Source organism: Heteronotia binoei, chromosome 4 (genome assembly GCF_032191835.1).
Source record: "Heteronotia binoei isolate CCM8104 ecotype False Entrance Well chromosome 4, APGP_CSIRO_Hbin_v1, whole genome shotgun sequence".
Classification (NCBI taxonomy): Eukaryota; Metazoa; Chordata; class Lepidosauria; order Squamata; family Gekkonidae; genus Heteronotia; species Heteronotia binoei.
Window position 1 is genome coordinate 180,190,861 of NC_083226.1, and position 12,630 is coordinate 180,203,490.

The window sequence follows — 12,630 nt, forward strand, 5'->3', positions numbered from 1 at the left end:
TCAGCTGAGGCAACCGGCCTTTTGCTAGGCAGAGGAATTTCCCTGGAAATATGTTTTCTCCACAACTCAATTTGGACGGGGTTCTCGGGGAGGGCTTTCTTCCAACATCAATGAGGCATGACCAAGCAAATTTCAGGACCTCTAGGTAGGGACGGTGGCTCAGTGGTAGAGCATCTGCTTGGGAAGCAGAAGGTCCCAGGTTCAATCCCTGGCATCTCCAAAAAAGGATCCAGGCAAACAGGTGTGAAAAACCTCAGCTTGAGCCCCTGGAGAGCCATGAATGGGGCTGTGGCTCAGTGGTAGAGCATCTGCTTGGGAAGCAGAAGGTCCCAGGTTCAATCCCTGGCATCTCCAAAAAAGGATCCAGGCAAATAGGTGTGAAAAGCCTCAGCTTGAGACCCTGGAGAGCCGCTGCCAGTCTGAGAAGACAATACTGACTTTGATGGACCAAAGGTCTGATTCAGTATAAGGCAGCCTCATATGTTCATATGTAGATATGGAAGAGCCTGGAAAACATACTTAAAGAAACAAACAAATAAAACAGCAATAATAGGTGTTTTTCCCTTTTAAAGCTTTCCTTGGCTGTCCACAAATTGCCATAACTTGAGTCCAACCCTTTTGAGTTAGGGTTGCACACAAATTATCTAAATTAACATGCTTGCTTTGGACAGGAGACTTCCTCCTTCTCACATGGTGTTTCAGTTTGACAAGGTAGCTACCCTTCCAATGCTAAAGGACAGATTTCATACATTATGCAGAACACAAATCCACAATATAACCCATGCATCACTTCTCATGATTCAGGCTAGTGCATATCCATACAGAAAACGAGCACCTCGAGGTTCATGAGAGGTTTTTTATTTTGTTGCAGCAGATATGAATCTTAAAAAGAAAACATGAAATTGTGCACAAAATTTGGAGCTCCAAAAAGAGATTACCAGAATTGAAGTTACCCCTGGATTATGAAAATGGATTTGGGGCAGTGCCAGATGATACCCTATGGAGGCCCTTAGGCAGTCAAAATATCGGGGGGCCCCTCGCAATACCTCTCAGAGTTTGAGCGTCCACCCCACCACCCACAGTCCCCACTGCAGCCTGCAGCCAGCTTCTCAAAAGCCCCTTTGACAAAGCTGCAGGGGTGAGGCAGAGAGAGGCAAACTTGGCGAAGATGCCAGCAGCAGCTACACCAGGCAAGTCGGGCGAAGAGCAGCTCAGTTGCTGGCTGCGCGTGGAGGCTGGGAGGGCTGCAAGCAGGGGGGAAACTGGGAGGAAAGCCAGCCCGGGGCCCCTAAAGGTGTGGGGGCCCATAGGCCAGTGCCTAGTTGGCCTAATTGTTAATCCGGCCCTGGTTTGGGGGAGCAGAGGGGCATCAAAAGGATTTGGTTTCATGGAGTCCAAAGGAACTTTTTGCTCCGTAGGAAATTAGGTCTGTAGTCTGGAGTTCAATTAGGGTTGCCAAGTCCAATTAAAGAAAAATCTGGGGACTTTGGGGGTGGAGCCAGGAGACATTGCGGGTGGAGCCAAGAACAAGGATGTGACAAGCATAATTGAACTCCAAGGGAGTTCTTGCCATCACATTTAAAGAGACAGCACACCTTTTAAAATGCCTTTCTTCCATAGGAAATAATTAAGGATAGGGGCACCATATTTTGGGGCTCATAGAATTGGACCCTCTGGTCCAATCGTTTTGAAACTTGGGGGGTATTTTGGGGAGAGGCACTAGATGCTATACTAAAAATTTGGTGCCTCTACCTCAAAAAATAGCCCCCCCAGAGCCCCCAATACCCACGGATCAATTTCCTATTATTCCCTATGGGAATCGTTCTCCATAGGGAATAATAGAGTGCCTAGTAGACATTTCCCTCCCCCCCCACGCTTTCTAAAGGGGGGAAGGGCCTCCAAACTAGGGAATCCCCTGCCCCCTGCCTCTCACACACACACACTTACCAGATCTTCCTCCGGACAACTCTACTTCCTGTGAAAACGAAAGCAAAGAAAGGGAGGGGCCGTTCTCAGAAGCCCTTTCTGCTTCCTGCCCAGCCTTAAAGGGGCAGACATTTTGCAAACGGCTCAGGAGCTCTACAACATGAAGCCTAAAGGTATGTTCTCCCCCCCCTCCACCCCCCACCCCCGCTTCCAGAGTTTTAAAGAGCGGGAGATGAGGCTGCGAATCCAAAAGTCTCCCGCCAAAGCGGGGGGTTTGGGAAGCCTAAGTTCAATTGTAATTCCAGAAGTTTTCCAGGCCTACTTTGTATTGGGATATTTGATTAGTTTGCTCAGTCATAAAAAATATGATCCTGCGTGCAGGAAATAAATCTCCCAGGAAGGATATTGCAAAAAGGATCCACTTCCAGTTATTCCAGTAGATCCAGTTCACATTCAGGTTGCAGTAAAAAAAAAAAAAAAACAGAGAAGCCTAATCTAGAGAGTCCTTTCCCTGCCACAAATGGGCAGCTAGCCTGGCATTATCATGTGTATGGGAGTCTGTGGGAATTGTCTCTACAGGAGGGACCTGCAGAGACATGTGTCTCCATGGAAGGCCATGTGAGCAAAGGGAGAAGACAAAGGGAGAGAAAGAGGAGGGCCAGAAGGCAACTCCCAGGTTATGTCAAAGAGAGGCATCTTATTCAAGGGGACAACATCTAGACACACTTAAGAGTGATGTAGCACCCCCTGCCCCCCCCCAACGTCCAGGCATGCTGAGTCACTGACCGATTCTCCACTAGCCTTACCCCACTCTCACTCTCCTGTTCTCCGTGGGGCTTCCGTCTGATTTCGCACAGGCTGCCCCAGAGCTGCAACTCGCTCTGCCTCTTTCGCGCAGCAAGCAAGATCCTCTAATAACTGGTGTCTGTTTGCTGTGCGAAAGAGGCGAAGCGAGTTGCAGTCCCAGGTAGGCTTCCCAATCCCCAAGTTCCAGCAGGGGATCCCCTGGTTTTACAGGCTTTCCCCTGCCCCCAGCCAGCTGGCCGGGGGGGGGGGGGGAAGCCCTGCCCCCACCGTCACCATGTACCTCTAAAGTTCCGGCAGGTTTAGAAACCTGCAAACATGTCCGTTTTTAAAATGTGTGCCTTTAAAGTTGAGCAGGAAACAGGAAACAGGAAGTGCCTCATGGGGAAGAGTCAGCAGCAGTTTCGTCAGAGCACAGACCCTCCATTTATTTTGCTTTCATTTTCAGAGCAAGTAAAGTTGTGGAGAAACCAGACGCAGTAAGTGTGTGTGTGACATAGAGAGAGAGAGAGCGGGAGGGAGGGGGCAGGGGATTCCCCGGTTTGGAGGCCCTCCTCCCACTTTAGAAAGCTTTAGAAAGGGGGGAGATGTCTACTGGGCACTCTATTATTCCCTATGGAGAACAATTCCCATAGGGAATAATGGGGAATTGATCCGTGGGTATCTGGGGCTCGGGGGGGGGGGATGTTCTTTGAGGTAGAGGCACCTAATTTGCAGCAATGCATCCAATGCCTTTCCTCAAAACACCCTCCAAGTTTCAAAAGGATTGGATCAGGGGGGCCAATTCTATGAGCCCCCAAAGAAGGTGCCCTTATCCTTTATTATTTCTAATGGAAGGAAGGCATTGAAAAGGTGTGCAGTCCCTTTCAATGTGATGGCCAGATCTCCCTTTGGAGTTCAATCGTGCTTGTTCCAACCTTGCTCATGACTCTACCCCAATGTCTCCTGGCCCCACCCCCAAAGTCTCCTGGCTCCACCCCCAAAGTCCCCAGATATTTCTTGAATTGGACTTGGCAACCCTAGCCTTGGGGCAGCTTGTGTGAAATCTGACAGAAGCCCCGCGGAAAAGAGGAGAGTGAGAGTGGGGTAAGGCTAGTGGGGAATCGGTCACTCACTCCAATACTTGCGACAAAAAGAGGGAGGGAAGTCCAGCTCTTCCCCAACCTTCCCACATTGGTGCCACGCTGTTTCCCCTACCCCAGATCCTCACTAGGGGCGTTCCCTCCCCCCTCCACTATGAGAAGGCTTTTTGTGCAAAAAAAAACAACCTCCCAGCAATTGTAATGTTATCTAGTCCAGGGTTATCTAGCCCAACCCTTTGCAAAATACAGGAATGATTGTTAGCCGCCCTGATTCCGCTCGAGGAGAGGGCGGGATAATAATCCAAAGTAAGTAAACAAATAAATGGTGTTATAATGTTGTAGCAATCTAGCCACTTGTTCCTTTGGATTGCAAATGTTAAAGGTCATTTTGTTGTGGACATGCACCTTCTCCCTTAATTTCTCTGCAACAAAAGGGGGTGCAGACTTTTAAAAAATGCACTGGGAATTTAGAGGAACTAGTAGATAAACCTTTACAGTGTTACTTATAATGCTATAACGATATGTCAGATGCCAGGTTTGCCCAGGTCTGCGTTGGAAAATACCTGAAGACTTTTGGGGGTGGGTCTGGTAGAGGGCTAAGGTTGCCATGTCCAATTCAAGAAATATCTGGGGACTTTGGGGGTGGAGCCAGGAGCAAGCTTGAGACAAGCACAACTGAACTCCAAAGGGAGTTCTCTGGCCATCACATTGAAAGGGACCGCGCACCTTTGAAATGCCTTCCTTCCATAGGAAATCACGAAGGATAGGGGCACCTTCTTTGGGGGCTCATAGAATTGGACCCCCCGGTCCAATCTTTTTGAAATTTGGAGGGTACTTTGGGGAGAGGCACTAGATGCTATACTGAAAATCTGGCGCCTCTACCTCAAAAAACAGCTCCCCCAGAGCCCCAGATACCCGCGGATCAATTCTCCATTATTCTGTAGGGGAATAAATCTCTATAGGGAATAATGGGGTGCCCAGCAGACATTTCCCCCTCCCACGTGCTTTCTGATGACCCTGAGGCGGGGGGAGGGCCTCCAAACCGGGGCATCCCCTGCCCCCACCTGGGGATTGGCAACCCTAGAGAGGGCGGGGTTTGGGGAGGGAAGGGGCCTCAGCATGGTACAATGCCATAGAGACGACCCTTCCAAGCAGTGGTTTTCTCCAGGGGAGCTGATCTCTGCCAGCTGGAGATCAGTTGTAAAAGCAGGCTATCTCCAGGTCCCACCTGGAGGCTGGCAACCCTATCAGTTGGTTATTTTTAAAACCCAAAAGGGTGGTGGCAGCCCTCAAGGAGGACTGGGCTCAGGAAAATGTTGTGTGAATTGGCATTTTGTCAGCAGCTGTAGTGGCAACAGGGAAACCTGTTTTTGAATACCATTTAAAAGGGCACCTAGAATGATTCAAGGGTTGGAACACTTTCCCTAGGAAGAAAGGTTAAAACGCTTGGGGCTCTTTAGCTTGGAGAGACGTCGGCTGCGGGGTGACATGATAGAGGTTGACAAGATGATGCCTGGGATAAAGAAGGTAGCGAAAGAAGTCCTTGTCTTCCTTTCTCACAACACAAGAACTCGTGGACGCTCAATGAAATTGCTGAGCGGTCAGGTTAGAACGGATGAAAGGAAGTCCTTGTGTTAAACCAAACCAGCCAATCCATGTGTGGCTATTGCTTTTAAAAGGTCAGGTGACGGGTGATGTGACAGACCCTGGAGAGCTGCTCCTACTCTAAGTAGGTACTACTGACTTTGATGGACCGGTTGCCTGATCCAGTAGAAGGCGGCTTCATGTTCCCATGAGTTGCATGTTCTCCCCATAGCTGATTCCACCAGCAGATGTTTGAGAGCTTCAAGACATGAACATCAGATTTTGAGAGCTTCAAGACACCATCAGATTTTGAGAGCTTCAAGACATGAACATCAGATTTTGAGAGCTTCAAGACATGAACATCAGATTTTGAGAGCTTCAAGACACCATCAGATGTTTGAGAGCTTCAAGACATGAACATCAGATTTTGAGAGCTTCAAGACATGAACATCAGATTTTGAGAGCTTCAAGACACCATCAGATGTTTGAGAGCTTCAAGACATGAACATCAAATTTTGAGAGCTGCAAGACATGAACATCAGATGTTTGAGAGCTTTATGACATGAACATCAGGTGTTTGAGAGCTGCAAGACATGAACATCAGATGTTTGAGAGCTTCAAGACATGAACTTCAGATGTTTGAGAGCTTCAAGACATGAACATCAGATGTCTGAGAGCTGCAAGACAAAGGAAGGAAGGAAGGAAGGAAGGAAGGAAGGAAGGAAGGAAGGAAGGAAGGAAGGAAGGAAGGAAGGAAGGAAGGAAGGCAACTTTAAATGCATTCTCCAAGCTCATGTTTGAGAGCTTCAAGACATGAACATCAGATGTCTGAGAGCTGCAAGTCAAAGGAAGGAAGGAAGGAAGGAAGGAAGGAAGGAAGGAAGGAAGGAAGGAAGGAAGGAAGGAAGGAAGGAAGGAAGGAAGGAAGGAAGGAAGGCAACTTTAAATGCATTCTCCAAGCTACCAGCTGGCTTGGCTTGGAGAAGTGATTTAAAGAGACAAATGCCTTCTCCACGCCAGCCAATGGGGCTGTGGGGGCTTTGAGAGCCAGACAATACGTGTGAAAGAGCCACACCCAGCTTCTGAGCCACAGTCTGGCCACTCCTGCCGTAGAGTCTCCCATCCAAAGCTGTCCTTTTTCCCAGGGGAGGACAGCAACCCTCATCTGGAGGTTGGGAACCCTAGGCTGTCCACACCCCAATAACATGGAGAGAGTCCCAGAGATCTCAGTTACAAGCAACCCTCAGGGGTAGCAGCCACAGCCGTGTCTTCAAGCGCACCACCTGGTTGGGCTGAAAGGTTGGGCTACCCACTCAGCCTCCAGGTCTTCTCTCCAACTTGTTGGTACAGAAAGTCATTTCTTTTTACTGCCTCCCCTATCAGAAGGAATATTAAACTGTGGCCTGCCACTTTCTGGAGCTCCAGCTCAGAACAAGATCGTCCTGTCTTCCAACAAGTCTGACAGGGCCAAACATTAACCAACTTTACAGAGATGTGGAGGGTTTGGCCGGGACAAGGTGCTGCCTTTCTCAACAGCCCCACATGCCACCCCTCCCGCCCGTCAAGCCACAGAGCCTCACACTTTCCCAGCGCTGGGAGGGGCAACCGAGTCCAGATAAAACAAGAAAACCCCATTAAAAGCTTCCTCCCTAAGTCCGGAGAAATCTCAGGGAAACATTTGTTGGAACAAGTCGTTTCAAGACCGGTTGCTCAGCACCGTAATAAGTCATCTCTCCACCCAGGGCAAGCTCCCAGCTCTGTTGCCCCCACCCCGCCCCGCCCCAAGAAAGCCACATCGGTTGATTTAAGAACGATTGTGAAGCGGCCAAGATGACTGCTTAAAGAAAAGCCTGTTGCGAGCACCCTCTCTCAGAGGTGCAAAATAGCAATGGACGCTTTGCTAGCCGAAGACGTGTATTGAGAGCGGGTGGATAGTAGGGTTGCCAATCCCCAGGCGAGGGCAGGGGATCCCCCGGTTTGGAGGCCCTCCTCCCGCTTCAGGGTCATCAGAAAGCGGGGGGAGGGGAGGGAAATGTCTGCTGGGTACTCACGATTCCCTATGGAGACTTATTCCCATAGAAAATAATGGAGAATTGATCCGTGGATATCTGGGGCTTTGGGGGGGCTGTTTTTGGGGTAGAGGCACCAAATTTTCAGTATAACATCTAGTGCCTCTCCCCAAAATACCCCCCAAGTTTCAAAAAGATTGGACCAGGGGGTCCAATTCTATGAGCCCCCAAAGAAGGTGCCCCTATCCTTCATTATTTCCTATGGAAGGAAGGCTTTTAAAAGATGAGCGGTCCCTTGAAATGTGATGGCCAGAGCTCCCTTTGGAGTTCAATAGTGCTTGTCACACCCTTGCTCCTGGCTCCACCCCCAATGTCTCCTGGTTCCACCCCCAAAGTCTCCTGGCTCCACCCCCAAAGTTCCCAGATATTTCTTGAATTGAACTTGGCAACCTAGTGGATAGCAGTGGCTACTAGATGGGCAGTGACAGGGGTTTTTTTTAGCAGGAACTCCTTTGCATATTAGGCTACACACACCCTGATGTAGCCAATCTTCTTGGAGCTTACAAAAGGCCCTGTACTAAGAGCCCTGCGAGCTCTTGGAGGATTGGCTACATCAGGAGGGTGTGGTCTAATATGCAAAGGAGTTTCTGCTACAAAAAAAAGCCCTGGGCAGCTATGTTTGTGAACAAGATCTTGGGGTATGGGTGGATTGTAAGCTAAACATGAGCGGTCTGTGTGATGCAGTGGCAAAAAAGGGCTAATGCCAGGGGTAGCCAAACCGTGGCTCGGAAAGCCACATGTCGCTCTTTCACACATCCTGTGTGGCTCTCAAAGCCCCCACCGCCCTGTCGGCCAGCTTGGAGAAGGCATTTGTCTCTTCAATTTCTTATTCAAGCCAAGCTAGCCAGGGGCTTGGAGAATGCATTTAAGTTAAAGTTGCTTTCTTTCCACCTCTCCCTCCCTCCTCTCTCTCTCTCTCTCTCTCTCTCCCTTCCTTCCTTCCTTGCAGTTCTCAAACATCTGACATCCATGTCTTGCAGCTCTCAGAGAGCCAGTTTGGGAGAACCGGGTTTGATTCCCCACTCCCCCACTTGCAGCTGCTAGCATGGCCTTGGGTCAGCCATAGCTCTGGCAGAGGTTGTCCTTGAAAGGGCAACTGCTGTGAGACCCCTCTCCAGCCCCACCCACCTCACAGGGTATCTGTTGTGGGGGAGGAAGGTAAAGGAGATTGTGAGCCACTCTGAGACTCTTCGGAGTGGAGGGCGGGATATAAATCCAATATCTTCATCTACCTCACAGGGTGTCTGTTGTGGGGGAGGAAGGGAAAGGAGATTGTGAGCCGCTCTGAGACTCTTCGGAGTGGAGGGCGGGATATAAATCCAATATCTTCATCTACCTCACAGGGTGTCTGTTGTGGGGGAGGAAGGGAAAGGAGATTGTGAGCTGCTCTGAGACTCTTCGGAGTGGAGGGCGGGATATAAATCCAATATCTTCATCTACCTCACAGGGTGTCTGTTGTGGGGGAGGAAGGGAAAGGAGATTGTGAGCTGCTCTGAGACTCTTCGGAGTGGAGGGTGGGATATAAATCCAATATCTTCTTCTTCTTCAAACATCTGACTTTTATTCTGTGTGGCTCTTACATTAAGCAAGTTTGGCCACCCCTGGCTATTGTGGTCTTGGGGTGTACATCAACAGAGGTATAACGTCCACATGGGGGGGAGGACCTTAGGGTTGCCAATCCCCAGGTGGGGGAGGGGGATCCCCTGGTCTGGAGGTCCTCCCCCCGTATTCATATTCTTACCTTTGAATCCTGAGATTCTACTCCTTGGGAAATTGTCAGATCCTATGAAAAACTGGTGATGTTACTGGTGATTTTATTTAAGAATATGGGGTTGTATGTAGGTCGGATGTTGGAAGCGAGTTATGACTGCATCCTCTATCTCTATTTTTGTGGGTGTTGCTGTTGTGTATTGTGTGTTGGTTTGTCCATATTAATTTGTAAGTTTGCTATCTGTTTTTTTTTTTAATAAATAAAAGACATAAAGGAAAAAAAGAAAAACAAACAAAGCACAGAGAGAACACATATTTTGGTAACAGCTGCATGAACAACACTAGCAGCTAGATGGGTGGATGAAGCTAGGGTTGCCAATCCCCAGGTGGGGGCAGGGGATCCTCAGGATTAGAGGCCCTCCCCCAGCTCCAGCGTCATTAGAAAGCAGGCAGAGGGAGGGAAATGTCTGCTACGAACTCCATTATTCCTTATGGAGACTTATTACCATAGGAAATAATGGAAAATTGATCCACAGGTATCTGGGGCTCTAGGGGGACTGTTTTTTTTTAGGTAGAGGCACCAAATTTTCAGTATAGACTTCGGGGGTGGAGCCAGGAGCAAGGGTGTGACAAGCAGAATTGAACTCCAAAGGTGGTTCTGGCCATCACATTTAAAGGGACCACACTCCTTTTAAAATGTCTTCCTTCCATAGGAAATAATGAAGGATAGGGGCAGTTTCTTTGGGGCCTCGTAGAATTGGACCCCCTGGTCCAATCTTTTTGAAACTTTCGGAGTATTTTGGGGAGAGGAGCTGGATGCTATACTGAAAGTTTGGTGCCTCTACCTCAAAAAACAGCCCCCCCCAGAGCCCCAGATACCTGCGGATCAAGTCTCCATTATTTCCTATGGGAATAAGTCTCCATATGGAATAATAGAGTACCCAGCAGATATTTCTCTCCCCTCCCTGCTTTCTGATGACCCTGAAGCGGGGGGAGGGCCTCCAAACCGGGGGATCCCCCGCCCCCACCTGGGGTTTAGGAAGCAGGGGAGACCTCTGTTCTGCAAAGAAGTCAATATGCTGCAGCCGCTCAGTACAAAAGAATTTTTTTAAAGACTCACTATTGAAGGAATCTCATACTATTTTATATCATATAAATAGAGCCAGTTTGGTGTGGAGAGCTAGTTTGGTGTAGCGGACTCTTATCTGGGAGAACCAGGTTTGATTCCCCGCTCCTCCACTTGCACCTGCTGGAATGGCCTTGGGTCAGCCATAGCTCTTGTAGGAGTTGTCCTTGAAAGGGCAGCTTCTGTCAGAGCTCTCTCAGAGCCATTTGCTGAAGTGGCTAAGTGTGCAGACTCTTATCTGGGAGAACCAGGTTTGATTCCCCACTCCTCCACTTGCAGCTGCTGGAATGGCCTTGGGTCAGCCATAGCTCTCGCAGGAGTTTTCCTTGAAAGGGCAGCTGCTGTGAGAGCCCTCTCAGCCGCACCCACTTCACAGGGTGTCTGTTGTGGGGGAGGAAGGTAAAGGAGATTGTGAGCCGCTCTGAGACTGTTCGGAGTGGAGGGCGGGATATAAATCCAATATCTTCATCTACCTCACAGGGTGTCTGTTGTGGGGGAGGAAGGTAAAGGAGATTGTGAGCCGCTCTGAGACTCTTCGGAGTGGAGGGCGGGATATAAATCCAATATCTTCATCTACCTCACAGGGTGTCTGTTGTGGGGGAGGAAGGTAAAGGAGATGGTGAGCCGCTCTGAGACTCTTCGGAGTGGAGGGCGGGATATAAATCCAATATCTTCATCTACCTCACAGGGTGTCTGTTGTCGGGGAGAAAGGGAAAGGAGATTGTGAGCCTCTCTGAGACTCTTCGGAGTGGAGGGCGGGATATAAATCCAATATCTTCATCTACCTCACAGGGTGTCTGTTGTGGGGGAGGAAGGTAAAGGAGATTGTGAGCCGCTCTGAGACTCTTTGGAGTGGAGGGCGGGATAGAAATCAGATATCTTCTTCTTCTTCTTCATATAATGTACCTAGCCAAAATTGTAAATCAAAGTTACAATAGAGCATATGCCGTTTGTCATCAGGAAAGAGTCCATGTAGAGTAAAGATTCCAAAGGTGCGCTTTGACCTCTCCTGAGGGATAACGATGTTGTCTGCGATGCCAAAAGCTACTTTGCAGTACATTGAAGACTCAACACATGAGACAATGTCTTTATAATGAAGTGCAAACGATAACACGTTCCCTAGGTTTGAAAAGCCGTGTTTCGGTTGTAGACCTTGTCTTGATCGATTCACTTCATATTATCTGGAACCAATGCTCGCAAGAATACGCACACAACTATTATTATTCTTATTATAATTTTTATATTCCGCCCATTCCCCCATTGGGGGCTCAGAGCGGAGTACAGCAAACAGAAATGAAATCACAATAAAATCATAATGAAACCAGTTGCAACAGAGGTTTACAAGATGATGCACTTGATGGAGAAAGTAGAGAAAGAAGTCCTTTTCTCCCTTTCTCACAATACAAGAACTCGTGGGCATTCGATGAAATTGCTGAGCAGTCAGGTTAGAATGGATAAAAGGAAGTACTTCTTCACCCAAAGGGTGATTAACATGTGGAATTCACTGCCACAGGAGGTGGCGGCGGCCACAAGCATGGCCACCTTCAAGAGGGGTTTAGATAAAAATATGGAGCAGAGGTCCATCAGTGGCTATTAGCCACAGTGTATACCGTATTTTTCGCACCATAAGACGCACTTTTTCACCCAAAAAAAGTGGGGGGGAAGTGTGTGCATCTTATGGAGCGAAGGTACTGGTATCTACCTTCCTGGGGGGGGGGGGGGGGCGATCCGCTGCCTCTGCCTCTGCCTCTGATCCCGGCGCTTCCCCCGCGCCTGCCTGCCTGGCTCCAGCTCTGACGCTTACAGCAAGCGCCAGGATCGCTCTCTCTGCCCTCCGATCCCGGCGCTTGCTGTAAGCGTCAGAGCTGAAGCCAGGCAGACAGGCATGGAGGAAGCACCCGCCCCCTCCGCAAACCCAGCACTTTGCGAGCGCCGGCTGTGGAGAGGGCAGCGTGCTTCCTCCGTGCCTGCCTTCCTGGCTCCAGCTCTGATGCTTACAGCAAGCGCCGGGATCGGAGGGCAGAGGGAGCGATCCTAGCGCTTGCTGTAAGCGTCAGAGCTGGAGCCAGGCAGGCAGGCCCGGAGGAAGCACGCTGCCCTCTCCACAGCCGGCGCTCGCAAAGCGCTGGGTTTGCGGTGGGGGCAGCGTGGAGCGATCCCATCGCTTGCTGGAACAAGCTGGAGCCAGGCAGGCAGGCGCGGGGGAAGCGGCGGGATCGGAGGCAGTGGATCACCCCCCAGGAAGAAGGTGCGTCCTATTGTCCGGAGCGCCTTAAGGTGCAAAAAATACGGTATATATTTTGCCCACTGTGTTACACAGAGATATCCA

At 49.5% G+C, this 12,630-nt stretch overlaps 1 non-coding gene across 1 annotated transcript; it reads left to right on the top strand.

The window, feature by feature from the left end:
• Positions 1 to 282: 282 nt before the first annotated feature.
• On the top strand, positions 283 to 354 carry TRNAP-GGG (transfer RNA proline (anticodon GGG)). The gene has a single exon. It is a non-coding gene; the product is annotated as a tRNA-Pro (tRNA).
• Positions 355 to 12,630: the final 12,276 nt, after the last annotated feature.